The following is a 6,844-nucleotide window of genomic DNA, read 5'->3' on the forward strand; positions in this document are numbered from 1 at the left end:
ATACATGCACCCCTATGTTTACTGCAGCATTATTTACAATAGCCAAGATATGTAAGCAATCCAAGTGTCTGTCGATAGGTGAATGGATAAAAAAGAAGTGGTGTACACACACCCACACACACTGGAATATTACTCAGGCCATAAAAAAAGAATGAAAAGTTGCCATTTGCAACAACATGGATGGACCTAGAGGGTTTTATGGTAAGTGAAGTAAGTCAGGCAGAGAAAGGCAAATACCCATGATTTCATTTATATATGGAATCTAAACAACAAACAAAACAGAAACATATAAATGCAGAGAATAAAATGGAGGTTGCCAAAGGGGAGGGAGATGAGTGAAACAGGTGAAGGGAGTTAAAAGGTACAAAATTCCAGTTGTAAAATAAATAAGCCACAGGGATGAAAAGTACAACATTGGCAATATAGTCAATAATATTGTAATAACTTTGTATGGTGACAGATGATACACTTACCATGGTAATAGATTTCCTAATGTATATAGTTGCTTAATCACTATGTTGTACACCTAAAGCTAATAATATTTTATGTCAAGTAATACTTCCATTGACAGAGAGAAAAGAGCAAAAACATATTTAAAGAAATAAAAGTTGAGAACTATTCAAAATTTATGACAAGCAGTAAACCACAGATCCAGGAAGCTCAGAGTAATCACACACAACAGAACATAAAGCCCCGCACCTAGACTTATACTACTCAAACTGCAGAAAAACAAAGACAAAGGGACAATCTTTCAAGAACCCTGGAACTGGTGGGGGCGGGGTTGAGGACTTACCTGTGGAGAAGCAGTGATAAGAATTACAGTGGCCTTCTCCTGGAAACTGTGCAAGCGTTTTTCTTTCTTTCCCAGGGAGGATGTGTGAAGTCTGGATAGGGCCAACCTGGTCTGGCTGCGTGGAGCGCAGGGTTCCCCAGCAAGGCAAACCCTGCCCAGCTGGAGCCAGCAGTTTGTGCTATGTGGCTTCTGGTGTGTGGGGGGCGGGGGGAGTAAATTTGGAGGGATAGCAAGAGAATGATGGTGCAGAGGACGCAGAATCAGGCCCAGGGTGTCACAGCTGCAGCCACTCTTGCTGGAGGAAGCCTGGTCTCGCGGGATCTCAGGGCAGCGGGAGTCCTGGGATGACAGGCACCTGGGTGCTCTGGGTGCTAGAGATCCCTGGCCTCACACTCTTCCACAAGGACTTTGGCCCAGGACACCCATCAAACAAACCCCAATCCTTGCCAAAGCTTCGTCCCTGCCTACAGGGCGCCTCACTCCATGGACCTGGCCAGGTGCAGAGGAACACACCGGCCCACGGCCGGACCCGGGATGCAAACAGAGCATCTCAGGCAACAAATCCATCGCCTTCCAGGAGGCATAAGGCCCCAGGGCGGCCATACTGTCCTCCAGTGGGGAACCCCGGGGCCCCAGTCCCACCTGCCGAGGTCCAAGCTGCAGCAACCCAAACCCACCATCCCATTGCATTGCCTTGGGGCCGGTTGTTCCTCCTAGCAGCTGCAAGGTGTCCCAGGAGATTTATAATGTGGAATCCTGGATGGCGTCCAGCAACAGAAATGACATTAGGAAAAAGCTCAGTTTTTATCTGAACTTGAGTTAATAACACTGTATCAATATTGATTCGTTATTGTGACAGATGTACCACATGAATGTCAGATGTTAATAAGAGAAACTGGGCATGGTTTTGTAGATTCTGTAAATCTAAAACTGTTCTAAAATAAAAGTTTAACTTAAAAGATTTCTCCCTGATATTTAAATGAGTTGCAAAAGTAATGGATCACAGTACTAGATGTTCCTTATATGAATATCAAACTTTCTTTAAGCATTTTTTAACAACTGACTTTTAGTTTTATTTCACATGTGTTTTAACATGTGGCTTAAAGATGTATTTCAGGGCTGTGCCATTCCATTAGGTGTGCCATACACATCTCAAGAGGCAACTTCTCATGTCGCCTGGGTGACTCAGTCGTTAGGCGTCTGCCTTCAGCTCAGGTCATGATGCCAGGGTGCTGGGATTGAGCCCAGCATCGGGCTCCCTGCTCAGTGGGGAACCTGCTTTTTCCTCTCCAACTCCCCCTGCTTGTGTTCCCTCTCTCCCTGTCTCTCTCTCTGTCAAATAAATAAATAAAATCTTAAAAAAAAAAAAGAGGAAACTTCTCTGTGAAAGCTATCATTAGAAAATTCTGCCACATGCCTGTTCTCCCCTTACAGAGTGTTTCTGGAGGCTTGAATATCGACTGAATTTTACCTCATGATTTTTTAACTCCTAATTTCTTATGCAACTTCTAGATTTCTCTTAATAAATGACAAATGGCTTGGCTTTTGGATATGACACATCTTTCTCTTTTTCTTTTTTAAACATATTTAATCAGTAAAGAACTATCTTTCACTTCTTACCTACTAATGGAGACATCACAACTCAACCAACTTTCAAATACAAAGATACTGCTCTATAGTTCTTCAGTTTTTTTCTCTGTCTCCCATTTTCAGGTATTTGTGGCAACGATGCCTACTTAGAGAATGACAATAGATTGGAGTCACCCGAAAAGCACACATGTTAAATGATATATAAATTCACCATTTCAAGTCTTCCTGATGAAAATTAAATACTTGGATAACCTTCAAAATATCTAATTTAAACAATTTCAGGCATCAAAAATGTTTAGGCACACCCACCTAATGCTCTATTTAACAGCACCAGTATTAAGCAATATGGATTTCTGGACTGTGTAAATCAACTCAGCAATTATAGTCACTAACTCTCAACATAGAGATAACATATATGTGGTTCCATGTGATAGAACTTGCATCTTCTTTTAAAATGACACCAACAAGTGATCTATGTTGTTTATCTGATTATTGAAAATTTCCAAATCTCCATTTGTGGAGCAGGAGTGCCTGAGGCTGCAGTCTGTCTCACTAACTTCCCTGATCAAAACCATACACCCAATAGCCCTTCCAGAGATCATTTGACAAACTGATCTTTGCTGTTTTGCCATTACTCATTGCAAAGACATTTTCATTTTAATGACAGCTCTTGGAAATATTCCAGAGAAATGAGTCTAATGGCAGGAAATCCATGAAGATTATCTGCGGAGATGTTTTGGAGCAGGTTGACATTTTAGAAGGTTTCAAGTCTATCCTGTCCTGACTAGATGTAGGGTTGAGAGATTTGTGATATATATACATCTTATCTTTCTTTCTTATGGAGATTTCATTGTCTTTAACTGGAAGAAATGAAAATGTGAATTCTTGTGATTACAGAGCCAGGGACAAATGGTCTTGAGCAACACTATCCAATATAAATATAAGCTATGTATGAAATTTAAAATTTTCTAGGAGTCACACTAAAAAATGTAAAACAAAAGAGGTGAAATTAATACTTTATTCAACCCAATATATCCACAGTATTATTTCAAAATATAAATATTTAAAATTGCCAAGGTATTTTAATTCTTTTTCCTATTGTCTTTGAAATCTATATGTTTTACACATAAAATACATCTTGATTTGGACTAGCCATATTTCAAATACTCAATAACCGTGTATGTCTAGCAGCTACCACCTTGGACATTGTATATAGATACAGTGGTGATTAGGAGGAGGGAGCTGGGCTTCAGATGGTTTAAGAGTTGGAGCCAGCATAATATAATGAGAAAAAGGTGGATTTTGGTTACCAATATTCAAGTTCCAGCATCCCTAATTAGGTAAGAACCTTTAGAAAAATTGCCTTAAATGTCTCTAAGTCTGTTTGCAGGTTTGTCAAGTATAGATAATGTTATTTCATGGAGTTATAGATAAGATCAAATGAGATTATGTGCATAAATCTTTGGCCACACTGTAGATATTCATCAAATCTTATCTTGAATCCTTTAGAGGGAATATATCCTGTATATATATATACCTAGAAAGTAGAGGAAAACTGACAATAAGGAAATAAAGATGTTGTCGTATGTTGGAAAGTGATAAGTGCTATAGGAAAAATAAAACCAAGGAAAGTAAGAGGAACCAGGTATGGAGATGATCTGGCATACTTTTAAAATGGTCAGGCTAATTGAGGAAGACACACCTGGGCAAAGACTTAAAGGAGGTAGAAGAGTGGACCCTTAGATGTCTGAAGGACATGCATGCAGGCACGTTGTCGAGCTGGGACAAACACCCTGAGGTGGGTTATGCCTGATGTGTTTGAGGGAGAGCAGTATGGCTGGAGTGCAGTGAGTGAGGGTAAAGTGATAGGAGATAAAGTCAGAAAGATCCTGAATATGTGGGTCCTAGTAAGCCATTGGAAGGATTCAGGTTTTCACTTGGACTGAGACAGAAGCTGCTGCAATATTTTAAGCAGGGACTAACACTTTCTCACATCCCCTTTAAAAGCATCACACTGACATCTAGGTTGAGAACAGGCTATGGGTGGTGAGGGTGGGAGCAAGAGGCTCTAGGAGTAAGAGAAGAAACACAGAGACAGGTCAGGGCTACTGCAGTCATGGAGGAGAAATGGTGGTGGCTTTAACCAGGATGGTAAAGTGGAGGCAGAAGGGTTGAGAAGTGGTGAATCTCCAGATCTGTACTGAAGGCAGGACCAACGCTACTTCCCAATCAGTTGATTGTGGGAGAGAGAGAAGGATCGAGGATGATACCAGCATGTTTAGAATAAGAAGTTATGTGTCTGTCATTAACTTAAATAAGAAGACTAAAGATGAAGCAGATTGGGAGAAAAGCAGGAGTTCCGTTTTGGACATATTCGGTCTGAGATGTGCCCCCTATTCCATTGTGGCTCCCAGAACAAAGCCACAGGTGAGAGTATGTGGGATATCTCTCTGGGGGAACCACTAAGCCACTGAAAGGAAAACACCTGGGGGTCCAGGAGTGGGAGATCTCCCATCAAGATGTCAAATCACTTCACTGAGAAGCTCACCAATAGAAAGTCATCTGTCAATTCTGAAGCCCATACTTTTTTCCCATTTCAACAACTTGGAAATTTAGATGCATCTTAGAATAGTAAGCATTGTACAATCACCATTGGCCATGGGACAGTCATGAGGTGCACATGCAAGGCAGATTTTTTTTCCTGGTAACAGTACAACTCCACAACTGTAAACCCTTGTTGACTATTGATGTAACTAAAAATTATGACCTAACTATATACATGAGACCTGAATCCTTGTGTTCTATTAAAGTTGGAAGTCAGTAATAATATCCAATAGCAAAAAAGAAAAAAAAAAAAAAAAAAACCCAAACATCAAAAAGCAGTAGAAACATTTTCATTATAAACCATGTGGAATCATGTATTTTTCTATAGATCTTCTATAAATAAAAAATAAGTTATAAAAAATAGGATTTGATATAACACTATAAATGCTTATGTTTTGAGTCTTTCTAGAGACCTGTCCTTCCAAAAGCTATCTTCCACACCACCTCTAGAAAAATTTTCTAAAATTTGCTTACATTTTGAGTATTTCCAGAGACCTATTTTGAAAATTTTGCACAAAGTTTTCACATCTTTTAAGTAATGCAGCAAAGCCAGGATGCAAGGCATGGGGCTATCATGGGACCTGGAGCTAGAGCTAGAGAAAGAGAAACTCCAGGATTCCAGGAGACCCATCTGGAAGTGAACCAATATATAGCTAGACTCCCTCTGGGAAGCAGGTGGAACAGACAATACTATAATTGTTATTGACATGAAGAAAGATACTGTTAGGTGTAGCAGCTGAGGGTTTCTTGCCAACTCCACAGACCACTGGCAGTAGCTGGTAGCCCCACATGCAGCCTGTGTAGAAACTTCTGGATCTAGTGGAGTTGACCATCAATCCTCAAGGGACCAAAACTCAGTGTTCAGATGGAGCTGGGTTCGGGCCAGGGATTCATACGCTTTTTTTTTTTTTTTTTAATAACCAGAATAAGACAAGGTGAGCAAGATAGGTTTCTAATTCCATTGTTCTATAAATCAGAAACTTGCAATTGTTCATTATGGGATACAATCTTTTCAAAAGGAGAAATTAGAGGCTAAAATAGCCTAAAAATGCCAAGTTGATCTGATGTTAGATCAAGGGAAGAATGTACATTTATAATAAAAGTGTAATCTGAGTTTCCATGATGAAGATAAAAAGTACAAGTTGCTGATGTCATTGAAGAGGACAATGTGTATAAAAATACACAGAGGCAAATTTAAAAAGAAAGACAAATGTGTTTTTGTTTCATCAAATATCCAAAAAGCCAAAAGATAATCTGAAAAACAAACCTTAAAAAGATGTAATTGGCTATGTGTCTCTCAAGAGAGAATGTACAGAAATGTGTTTCCAACTACCTAATATCTTTTCCATAATAATAACAATGCAACCACAAATCTTTAGGGTATGCATAAATGAATAAAGGAATGGGTAAATACAGAACTGTTCAATAAACCATAAGGAGAAGTTAGAAAAATGAGAAAAAGTAAGGAAAAACTTAAGTGCATAGTGCTTGATATAGTAGTGAGGAAAAAAAAAAGAAAATCCCCTGCTCTCAGAAGACTGTATCTTATAGAATAAAGAAAAAACAAACCCAAATGCAGCAAACCAAAATCACAAAACTTCTAGACTGTGTGAATACCAAAAATGGTTGGGTACTTTTGTTTCGTTTGTTCTTTTATTTGATGGGTATTATTACTCCTGGTGTCCCTCCAATTAAGGAAACTTTGTAAACAAACATCCTTTCTTATGGAACCAATTAATATGGAGTTAGCTGTATTCCAAGAATATTACCCCAAAAATTCATCTTTTGATTAGCAAACTTTTCTAGAGCCTTTTTAAAATTTTTTTTTAATTTTTTTATTCTTATGTTAATCACAAT

Source organism: Eumetopias jubatus, unplaced genomic scaffold (genome assembly GCF_037043125.1).
Source record: "Eumetopias jubatus isolate StellerSeaLion01/CBP00866 unplaced genomic scaffold, mEumJub1_p1.0 scaffold_3, whole genome shotgun sequence".
Lineage (NCBI taxonomy): Eukaryota > Metazoa > Chordata > Mammalia > Carnivora > Otariidae > Eumetopias > Eumetopias jubatus.